Source organism: Onychostoma macrolepis, chromosome 11, assembly GCF_012432095.1.
Source record: "Onychostoma macrolepis isolate SWU-2019 chromosome 11, ASM1243209v1, whole genome shotgun sequence".
NCBI lineage: Eukaryota > Metazoa > Chordata > Actinopteri > Cypriniformes > Cyprinidae > Onychostoma > Onychostoma macrolepis.
In genome coordinates, this window is record NC_081165.1 from 18,744,749 (window position 1) to 18,756,897 (window position 12,149).

The 12,149-nt window shown below is 36.3% G+C and overlaps 1 protein-coding gene across 2 annotated transcripts in view; it reads left to right on the plus strand.

The window, feature by feature from the left end:
* The window catches only part of plekha6 (pleckstrin homology domain containing, family A member 6), a 93,198-nt gene that overhangs the window by 19,102 nt on the left and 61,947 nt on the right, over positions 1 to 12,149 (plus strand). For both annotated transcript variants that reach the window (XM_058790739.1, XM_058790741.1), the window contains exon 3: positions 3,115 to 3,244. The gene's annotated coding sequence lies outside the window, so the exon portion shown is untranslated. The remainder of the gene's footprint in view (positions 1 to 3,114; positions 3,245 to 12,149) is intronic.

The following is a 12,149-nucleotide window of genomic DNA, read 5'->3' on the forward strand; positions in this document are numbered from 1 at the left end:
ACCATATTCAGAGTAGCAACATCCTTTTTACACAGAAAGCATCCCAGCAAAAACCAAAGCCCAGCTATTTCAAAAGAGAAATAGGTGGAATGTTTTAGTTGTAGATTTAGTTGTGCAATTTGCCACTGTTTTCTAAAAAACAGCTTCATAAAATATGAAAAAGTGTTAGTGCACTCAGCAGGCCTGCAGTAGCTTGGCGTGGATGTTGGCTATTAGAGCCGCTGTCATTGGCTTGTTCCTGCAAACACGGCTACTCTACAGTAGTGGGTCTGACAACACTTAACCCCCGACCTTGCCGAATACCGTAACGTTAAACACAAGTAGAAGCGTGGAGAGGGCCGGGAATCTCGGGTGGTTTAGCTTGTGGGTGTGTGTGTGATTATAGGGAAATATAAAGGCTCAGAGCACTTCAGTAATTGGTCACAGGCGCACTGGCACATGTGCTGATTTTAAGGGATAATTTTTGTGGTTTTCACAAAAACAAACAGGAAGACTACTGATAATCTTATTGTGACTTATCAGTGAGTTACTGTTTATTCCTGAGTTACAGGTGACTGGTTGTCTGCAGGTGATTGGCTGATGAGGTGTTGCACCTGGTTTAAATCAACGGTCTTTAAAAGGGACTCAGAGGAACAATGGCGGGGGAGCAGTTGTTTGTTGGCCTTGGCATCTGTGTCTACCGGAGAACTCACGGGATACAGAGGTTATGGGAGATTGCCGTTGCACTGGAGGAGTTTATGTTTTGATTAATCTTTTCCTAGATTGGACGTTTGGGTTCTGAGTTTTGTTATTAGTGTTTGTTTGGACTGTTATTGGTACTATTTACAAACACCTGCCGACATACTGACTATCACTTACACTGACTACATTACATGTTTTTCTTTTCTTTATTGTTAAATAAACTTGTTTTGTTAAGCAGTGGTTGTGTTCGGCGTCTCCCTGACTATTTTTGTTGCGATTTCTGGTAAAAGAATCGTAACACTTATCTAATACTTTGTAATATCAGACATACAATGTAAAAAAACCCCCAAAAAGTTGTTTAGAAAAGATAAAAAAATAAAGGCAACTTGATGCATGAAGATTAGTGTTGCGATTACTACTTTGGTTGTTTACTGACTGCAAAATGTCCTATATAAATTCTTAAGGTAACTTTAGGTCTCTTGTTCAGAGAAGTTTCAAATAGCAAACCAAAATTGTTGGTTCAAATATGCAGAAGATGCTGGAAAACCAAAGAATGTGTAGGAGCTGGAGGATTTTTCTGAAGAACAGCAGGCACTGTTGAACAGCTTAGGACAAACAAGGGACTCATGAACAACTATCACAAAATATAAAAACAATTGTGGATCATCCAGGAAATGACACACAGGTTTAAGATTCAAGAGTATGTAAACTTTTGAATGGGGTCATTTTTATAAATTCAGTTATTATTTTGTGGAGTATATGTAAACATCTGTTATATGAAATAGCTGGTAACACTTTAGAATAGGGAACACTTATTGACTATTAACTACAACTTTTCCCCTTAATAAACTCCTAATTTGCTGCTTATTAATAGTTAGTAAGGTAGTTGTTAAGTTTAGGTATTGGGTAGGATTAGGGATGTAGAATAAGGCATTAATATGTGCTTAATTACTACTAATAAATGGCTAATATTCTATTATTATGCATGCTAATTAGCAACTAGTTAAGAGACCCTAAAATAAAGTGTTACCAAATAGCTTATTCAGAACAGCACTAAATAAAAAATAACATGCAATTTTCATGATCCCTATTATAATGCACATATTGCAAGGGGTATGTAAACTTATGAGCACAACTAATATATATATATATATATACACACAGTATATATATATACACACACACACACATTATGTATGTATGTGTGTGTGTGTGTGTGTGTGTGTATATATATATATACACACACACACACACACACACATACATACATACATACATTATGTGTGTGTGTGTGTGTGTGTGTGTATGTATATATACTGTATATATATATATATATATAATCTTTAAAAATGTAATATAGCCCTACTAATAAAAATGTAGCAGTTCTCAAAATATCCATTTTTATACCGTACTGCACATTATACTGTAATGTGATGCATAAATTCACTTGCATTTAAAAACAACTGTTTTTAATTTAATATTTTATGTTTTATTTGAACTAAATATAATACAGCATTAAATACAATGCTATGTCGAATTTTAATATCGATCATTAATCGGTTATCAGCCATAGCATGAAATCTTCAACCTCTCTATAATGGCCAGAATTTATTAAGTAAATTGAAATTTCCCAGTATTTGTAACTCAAACCCCATATAAGCTTGATAAAATGTAATGTTTTTTTTTTTTTTCTCTAGTGTTATTTGGCTTTGCACATTCTCACAGATCTGATTGGGTGTTTGTGCACAGGGGAATGAAATCCCAAAAAAAAAAAAAAAATGTGTGTGCTCAGTTTATGTCTGTGTGCGTGCACGGGCACGTGAGGAACAATGAAAAGCATGAAGAGGGAGTGAGAAGATGATGATGAAAAATGTGCAGTGTAATCACCACCCATATCCAAGTCCTCCATGCCTCTCAGGAGACCGTTGTCTTTAGTATGGTTGTTAGCCTTCCACTGATGCTCAGTCAGATACTCTCTCATGGCTGGCCACAGTGCACCTGACCTCAGCCCTTTCCCTTTATTAAAAAATGTTGCCATGGCTTTCTCTCTCTGGAAGAATCATGCTATTAAAAGAGGGAACCGAGTCTGGGAAAATGAAAAGTGCTGCACTTCTGTGTGCAAGTATGTTTAAAAAAGGAAGTTGGCTGACAGATTATATTTTTACGTACGGCTCAACTGGATGTCCAATTCTCCTATTCCTTTTCTTTATCGAATCTGGATCGGAGGGAAAAAATAGCTGTTCTTACGCACCAGGAAGGGATTTACTCTGAGGTTGATGAGTGGAGGAGAAAGAAAGGAGAGGGGGAAATAATTGTCTGAGGGCCACCGTTGGTTTCAAGTTTCGCCGTCTTTACCCTGGAGCTTTTGATTCTTTGCTCTCCCTTTCTCTCTCTCTCACTCACTCACCCTCTCCCTTTCTTTCTCTTCGCCAGCCACCCCCCTTCAGACCACACCACCACGCTTCAGGAGCACAGTAACCGGGAGAAGAGAGGGAGGCAGTGAACGAAGCGCATTGCGAGGACTTAACAGAGACGATTCTCAGCCACAAAAACTCCCAGCAAGGTAGGATCACCTCTTTCTTTTGGGAAATCTGTAGTTGGGTGGAAAAAGAGAGGGAAAGTCCTTGTTCCTCCATCCAAATGGCTGGTTTCTGTCATTTCTGTTGCTAGCTCCAGGATGGATGTGAGGCAATCAATAGGTGCATGCGAGTTTGTGTGTGTATGTGTTCGATATGGGATACAAGGTGTCTAGACAGAGAAGGTGGTTTGGATGCACTGTCTAAAGACCAGAAGAGGCTAGTCCAAATGTTTCCTGTCTTACAAAGAACAATATCTTGCAGATCAAGGGTAAATATGAAAGATATGAGTTGTTTAGACATAAGCTTGATGCGTGAATGCGAACACCTAAAGGACTTCCTAGAAGTAATCTAAAAGATACAGCATATCATTATATACTATTATAGTTTTTATTAATATTACCTTTATCTTTTGTTTTTATATGTTCAGTTTTCACTGTAATTTTAGTTTAATTTGTAGTATTTTATTATTATTATTATATTTTAAGGTTAAATTATTTTAGTTTTTGTTTTCAATCAGTTTGTTTTAGCTTCAGTTTTTTATTATTATCATTAATTTCAGTTACTAATTTTAAAGCTTCAACTTTTTTCAGTTAGTTGCCAAGACAGTATTTTATAGCCTTTCATCTAATATTTATATTTTATTTTATTTCAGCTTCATTTCAATATTCAAGTTTTATTTTATTTCAGATTTTATTTCAGTTTTAGTTAAGTTAAGTTAAGTTGAGCTAAGGTTAACTTTTAGCTTTAGTTTTAGTTTTTATTATTTATAATAAATATATTATTTATTTATTTATTTAGTGGACAATACAACATTTCTATTTTTTAAATATAATATATATATATTTATATTTAAGTTTATATATGTTATATTTTATATTAAATGGACACATTTTCTAATGTTTTAGTGTTAACTACACAGATGAACTGACTTTAAGTTATGATTCATCAGGTAAGCTTAAAGGCTGCAAAAACAGATGACATACAGTGAAGATACTTGCTAACACACATGCTAAGACAGATGTTGTCTGAGGTCATCCAGATGCCTAGGTGTGCAGCACGCAACAGAAATATGCCCTCTTCACCTCATACCAAACAAAAACAGTTAATTATAGACGTGAATCATTCCTGAACAGTGTTTCACCAACCCCTGCTATTTGATTTACTCTTTTCTGGCGAGGACCAAGCACCTGTTTTGCGGCTGCGGTATATTCCAAAATCTGGAAAACAAACTGATTTAAAAACTGGCAGAAGGGTTGTTGTTGTTGTTGTTGTTGTTGTTGTTGTTGTTGTTGTTGTTGTTGTTGTTGTTGATGTTGATGTTGATATACATCCTGCCATTCTGGGTTCAAACCCAATAAGCCACGAGGCAGCTTAAAAATTGAAATGGGAGACCGTAAACTCCCGGGCTTAATTTTAGCGAGTTTAAAAGCAGGAGCTTAGTGGCACGTGGTGAAACTGCAGCGCTGGTGTGAATTTTAGACTTGCTAATTTCTACGCTATATTTGGATTTTGAGGGAAATGCAAAGATGCTAATTTGTGATGGGCAGGCTGCCATCATCTGCAGAAAATACATAAATTAAACATTGAGAACCTGTGCTGAAAATGATAAAACATCCTATTTAAAACAGCCTACTTTTTGCATCCACAACAGCAGAAGTTTCAAAGATCCACCCTTGCTGTAATTGCATGTTAATATATGGTCTTTTTAGCATTGTTGCTATGGCAGAAGTCAGCTGGCAGAAGTTGGTTTGGCAGTGGCAGTCGTCAGATTGGACCAGGCTGGCGTCCCTCAACGTGACTAGCGCAGGGTGAATAGTTGCCTCGGTTGTCTGGATGGACAGACTTGGCACTGGCCGACGGATCAGGAGAGGTGAACAAAAAGCTCGAAGATGACAGACGGGAGAGGGGAAGAATACCCCACTTGTGTCCTGTGTCTAAGGAGCTCTTCAGTGCTCGGTGTGGGAGTGTGACGTTTATCTGAGTTTGTGAGGAGATAAAAGCTTATTTAGACACACCTTTTCCCAAAATACCTTTGCAGCACACAAAGTCTGAAGGCAGTTTAGCCTTTTCAAGGAAAGCTTTTACCACTTTTCTCCTAATTGGGTGAATATCACAAATGAAATTGCCAAGAAACTGTCCAAGCAAGACAGTTTCAGCATATCAAGCAGATAAGAAAATGTCTTAGCATATCTAAGTCAATGAGAATAGTTGTTGAATTGAATCTCATAAAAGAAATATGTAGGGCATATTTAATTGAAATACATAGTATTAAGATATATCTTGCATAATGGAAATTAATATTATTTTTAAAACTATTATTTTCAAGAGTCGAGGACATTTAACCCCCTTTATGCCATAAGCTTATTGTAATGTGTGTCATAATTACTGTAATGCAAAAAATTAAATGTCAAAATTAAATTCAGCTTTTGTTGTGCTGAATTTATTGAATTTATTTAGTTGTATTTACTTTCAGTTTTTAGTTTAATGTATTTAGTTTTAATAAAAATATGCATTGCAGAATGAGAATTTTGGGGGAAATGTATAAAAATAAAGATTCAGTTGATTAATTTTTACACACATTAAATTGTCTGCTAAATGAATAAATGTAAATTTAAATTGTTATATATCTCTGAATTAATAATAAACAGTGAAACAACAACGTTTTATTATTAATAACAATAAAATTATTATTTGACTTATTTAGATGTAAAATATGACACAGATATCTATTAATGAAATTCACACAATTGTTTAACAACTATTGTTTAATTTTATTAAATAAGGAGGAGCAGTATTATACTTTTTGTATGTTTTTGTTATGTTATACATTTAGAATGTTATAGATTTTCAAGTACTGTGTAAAAGATCGGTGAAAATAGTATATTTAAAAGTAACCAAGTATTACCATTGAACAGCATCAAAAGCTTTACCAATATCACAGTATTTGCTTGCAAGGGTTGTGAGTCACAAAGATTCCAGACAGAGATAAAAAAAAAAAAAAAATGTTTTTAAATTCCAGGACTAAATAACAAGGCAAAAAGTCTGTTGTTCAACAAAGAGCACAGTCTGGAATAAAGGGCTGATGCTGTGAGATGAAACGGCAACTTGTATTGTCTGTTCTTGATTTACTGTGCAAGGGCCATCTGGGGTTCTAATTAGCCACAGCATTATCAGCAATAGTCAGCTTCCATAGGCCTGTCCTCCATCCAGCACTCACACAGCGTAAATTAGAGACTTCAGTATCTGTGTGCTGTCTGCACAAGTCACTTCCTCCCACCTCTGTCTCTGGAGCATCATTTAGATGGCTGATATGAAAGAGAGGGAGCAGAAGACAAGGTGGGGCGCAGGAAGTCATATCAGACAGGGATTCGGGAGAGTGGGTTGACTTATGGTGCTTTAGTGATATGGTTCCTTTGTTCTGTGAACCACTTTGACCAGTTTAATTGCTCTTTGAGTGGTCCTGCACTCGTTCTCTGCCGGGCTGCTCTGCTGGCATAGAGATCATTTTGGCAGGTGTCCAGTGGGGAAACTGTTATGATCATTTTGACTGTCAACAAAACTATTTAATTATTAAAATGTTGTTGTTGTTGTTGTTTTTAACTGTAAATTGTAAGATGACTTGCTACTTTTTACCTTCCCAAAACATTAAATGTAACAGTATTTTACTGTAAAATGAATGTCCTGTCACAGTTTTACCATATATAGTAAGTAACATTTCTGAAAACTTACTTGTATAGCATTTTTACATCCTTTAACCATTAAAATGATGAACATTTTTTATTGCATGTGAAAAGAGCAGTATGTTTGAATTCACAGTAATCATAAAAACAGTAGGTAAAAAATATCCAGATGACAAATACAACTGCACTGCTTTTAATTTCTCCATTATTGAAAGACTTTAGTGTGTCTGGCCAGCTTGAGGATGTTTGATAACCCAATGATTTGGAGCTGATGATTTCCATTGATCTGCAATCAGCTCTCTAATTTCTCTTAAAGAGGTTACAGTAAAGTTGAGTGGGGAACCTGGTTCAAAATCAGAAAACGAAGATGTTTCTGGAGGAATTTAGTCGTGTTGCTTGTAGAGACCTGTTAATCACACCTCCAGTATTTCGCCACAGGACAGAGTTAAATACCTCTCTGATGAGACGTCAGACACAGAGAGTGCACCTTTGTCTAAACATGGCCGGATGTCATCGGGAGAGATGTGTTAACGTCTTTTTAACTTGCACATGTGACTTGTACAAGCCACTAATACGCACAAACAAACATGCGCTTTCCAAAACAAACCTACATGCAGAGATGAAACTTCATCCATTTGGACATGACTGTTTGTAATCATTTTCCAGTCCATGGAGAAATCCTTTTAATCATTTCCTATGAACTGCTACTAACCTGACCTGGTCACTGTGGAGGATTCTGGATTAAAAATTACAGAGAGCTCATTATTCCATTTTTTGTCTTTATCTCGGCACATGTTGTTTCTGAATCGTTGCCAAGGAATGGTTTCCCTCATGAAAACCGAGAGAGCGTAATTAATGTGATCTCTATTTATCAGGAGAGACTGTGGAGTTATTCTTGCAATATGGCCACAGGGTGTCGACGTTAAGCATAACGAGGAAGTGCATGTGCTTTCACAGAGGGTTTTTTTTCTTTTAATCAGTTTGAACATAAACATAATTGTAACTCAGTGTATGAATTTTATTTTATTTTATTTTTTGTTGTTCTTTTCTTATTATCCAAACTTTTTGACCTATGTTGGATTGCTTATTTTTTTATATTTAAATCGATTTTTGTATTTATTTAATAAATATTATATCATTTTTCTGTTATTTCATTTTATTAAAAAAATACTTAGGCCTTTTTCTACAAACTTTGAGGTAAATTAGTGCTGTAACTTATCGGTAATTATTTAGCAAACAGCTTCATGAGGAACATCCTGGGATGCTTTTTAAACATTATTGGAGGAGTTTCCATGCATGCTGGCCACTTGCTGTTTTCCTTAACTATCCGATCCAGCTCATCCATTAAAGAAAAAAAAGTTTTCAAGATGATAATAATATGAGAAAAGTGCGTCCATACTAAGGCTAATTTGAAACTAGAGGAGCTGTAGGTAACCAATATAATATTTTAGTGTTGGTCAGTAACATTCTGTTCTCTCATGCTCCTTTAGTCTCCAGCTGCTTATCAGCATTTTATTGCAAGCGCATGCCTCACTAGGGATTCCAAAATTAGTGCCACCTTTGATAAGATAAAAGGTTTAGTGCTCTTTGCCCAGTGGGTTACTCAGTATAAGTGGCATACAAATAACCTAAATTCCTCTTGTTCATGGAACCTGCCAGTACCTGTTCCATTTTAGTCTCGCTTAGGCTTTGGATAATGGGTCTTTCTGTGGCCCGTTTCATCCTTCCATCCTATCAAAGTGCAGCCCAATAAACTCTCTGATAGCTAATGAGAAACAAACCTATGACAAATGGTGATAAACAGTTCTTGTTTTCAGTTTGTCGACACCAGTGACCGAGAAAAAGCCTTTAAAGTTTTGTACCCTACGGTTTGAGATGCTTGTGGTTGTGTCGGTTTACAGATTAGTGGTAAATTACAAGTTAATGGTCTTGAATGAAAACAAAGGATTGTGGTGCTGGAATGTTTTAATTGGCCCAAGAAAGGGGAGATTTGTGGGTCTTATGAGACGTTAGACCCTAGGCAATGAATCAAGCTGCTGTGTGGTCGGACAAATAGCGATAAATAACATTCCCCAGCGGGCCTCGCCCGAGCATGCGTGTGCCTCGGATTATCTCCTGTGTTGAAAGGACTCGACGTGTGAGTATGTGTGTGATTGTTTGTGTGTCTGTGACAAGCCATCTGTGTTGACTCGCTCTTGATAAAGTCAAAAGAGTCAGGTTGAAGCCCGACCTTGGCTAGAACCGAAGGTGAAAGCACTCTAGACTCCTCATTTTGAGACATCGCAGACATAAATGGACTGGAATACCAGATCACATCATTTCTGAGAAACCTCCCCCTGCTGTACTCAAATATTTGCCTCTGGTTGTACTGTAGATAAAACGTTCTGTAGGGTTCCATTTGTAAGCTAGATCCATGTCAGGTCCTTTGTATTTGATCTTGTCTAGCTACTTTTCTTCCTTATGAACAGATTGTATGTTGACTGTGTGTGTGGACATTTGCATGTGGTTATGCTTATGTAACCAGAGCAAACAGAGTGTGCTCACACTGTTGCTCTGTCCCTCTGTTGGTTTCCCTCGCACACACACCGTCCTTTTCCAATATAAATGTGTGTGTTTTTGCAAGACTAGAGAGCTGGCACTAACTCCATGGTGACCAGGGAAGCATAAATAAGCCACCTGTCTAAAAGCTTTGCAGGGCTGGTGACTTAGCGCATCCTTTAAAGCCAGTCTGTTTGGATTGTCAAATAAAATTAGAGCAAGGGACAGTTTATCTAAAAATTAAAACTGTTATTTACTCATCTTCATGTCCTAAACCCATATTACTCCCTTTGTTCTGTGGAACACAAAAAGATGATATAAGAAGATATTTTGATTGCTGTATTCCATGTGATTATAACAAATGGCAAGTGAAGCTCTTTCAAGCTCTTAAAATTGTGTCAAAGCACCATAAAATCATCATAAAAGTGGTCCATATGACCTGTGCACTATATTCCGAGTGTTCTAAAGCTTTGTGTGACAGTTTCATTTTAAGAAAAACCTTTCCTCTTCAGCTTGTAAGATTATATTTTAAAATCATAGAACTGGATCATTTTGATTCCTGGACAAATTATTCAAACTTTGTGAACGGGAACAACTCGTTGCAAAGATCCAATTCAAACCAATCATTTGTTCATGAATAGGACATTGCATTTATGAACTCATAAACTTGGTATGTTGTCTTCAGAAGAATTAGAATACAGGGTCATGTTATATCATTTTTATGATAATTTTGTTGTACTCTGTTTTGTAGCTTAACAGCATTTTCCGCTTTAATTAAAGGGGACATAACACGCACAGTTTCGCTCAATCTCATATTAATCTTGAGTGCCTAGTATTGCATCCTTCATATCTCCAAAGAGTCCCCCCTCCCCTCTTAAATATTAAAACGACTAGTCTGGATGATGTGTGTATTACTCTGGTACCATTTGTGTATCCTTTGTTGCCATTTTGTTGCATTATTTGAATTCTGTTACATTCTAAAGCATACATTTGAAAAGATTTTTTAACATGCTGTTGTACCTGAAAGTAGAGCCATCTGTATGCCACATGCTTCTCTCCTGTATGTATGCAAAGATGTTTGTGCCAGAATTTCAGAGCACACTTTACCCATGAGGCCATTTGTGTGCTGCCAGTCCTGGTTGTACAACGATGTGTGAATGAGGTGGTAATGGAATAGGAAATGGAATGTCCTTACCTCATGTCACCACTTGATATATTACTGAGATTTCAAAGGGGTTTGAATAAATGCTTGATATCTTACTGAGAACCTGTGGAAGCCCATGGGCATAAAGGTAGATCAAGAGAATAAATGGTTGTTTTGCACATTTTTGCACATCATTAAAAAAAAAAAAAGTTACATTTTTGCAATATATCAATTGTTGTTGTTGTTGTGGCTTCCTGTGCTTTTCAATCTCACATAAGGCAGATGTGGCAGTTTTTCATAAGAAAAGACTCCATTAAAAGCAGAATTCCGCATTTATGCTGATCCTGTTAAGAGCCAGCTGGGTTTTGGGATGTTCTGGCCTGTTTTGCCTGCCTCCCTTGTCTTGAACCTAAAATGTTAGCGAGAAGGCAGCCAGAGTGTCTGATACGATGGACGGAGTGTCATTGAGGAATGTGCAATGATACGGCATGGACACTGTGACAGCATTGTCTGTATATCAGCTTGAGCATTTTGGAAAACAAGTGGCCACATTGCAAGCACTAACAGGACATGCATGGCTATCAGACGCCAGGATGAGTTATGAGGACAGTCTTCATTAGAAGTTTGTTTTGGGAATGAAGTGCTGGGACAGAGGCCTTGTATATGAAAATTGCAACCACTTCTAGGAATCAGAGATGGACTTAAAGTTACAGTTCTGCCAAAAAAAAAGAAACTTTTGTTATCATTTACTCATCCAAATCCAAATTATTTTTTGTCATATTACGCATTAGGCAAGATGTTCATGATTCTCTTTTCCATATAATGAAAGTAAATAGTGACCAGGAGCAAAAAGTAACTAAAAACAGTAAATGAGTATGAACATTCATTTTTCTGAGAATTTTTCCTTTAACTAGGACTGAGTATGTGAGGAGTAGGGGAGTGAAAAGAAACTTTGTAGAGCTGGTTCTCACTGTCTTGTTAAACCAATAGAAGACTGATAAAATGGTAGCATCCATTAATGTAGCAATCTGCACAGTTCTAAATAAACTGCTTTGACCTTGGAATGCTTGAAGGGCCAGAATACTTGTTGCCAAAACTCATTATCTTATAAACTGTAGCTAGTATTGGCTTGTAGTTATGGAGCAATCCTTAGAAACATTACATCCTGTTAAGCACAAGTCAGCCCATTCTGATCCAATGATTACAAATGAATGAAATAACCACTGTATGATTATATTATTAATTAAAATACAACACATTACAATACAATAATTGGTAACACTTTAAAATACGGGTGCGCAAATATGCATTAAATAATGCTTAACTAATGCACAGATAATCACAACTAAACCATTTATTAATGATTACTGCATCAGCAACTAATGAACATTCAATATGATTCAAAGATTAAATAATCAATGAACTGTTATTAGTTAAATGTGTCATAATGTATTAATTACCTAATAACTTATTTTATTAAGTAATGAAGTAAATTCATATGTTGATTACCACATTGGGTCGAAGGCA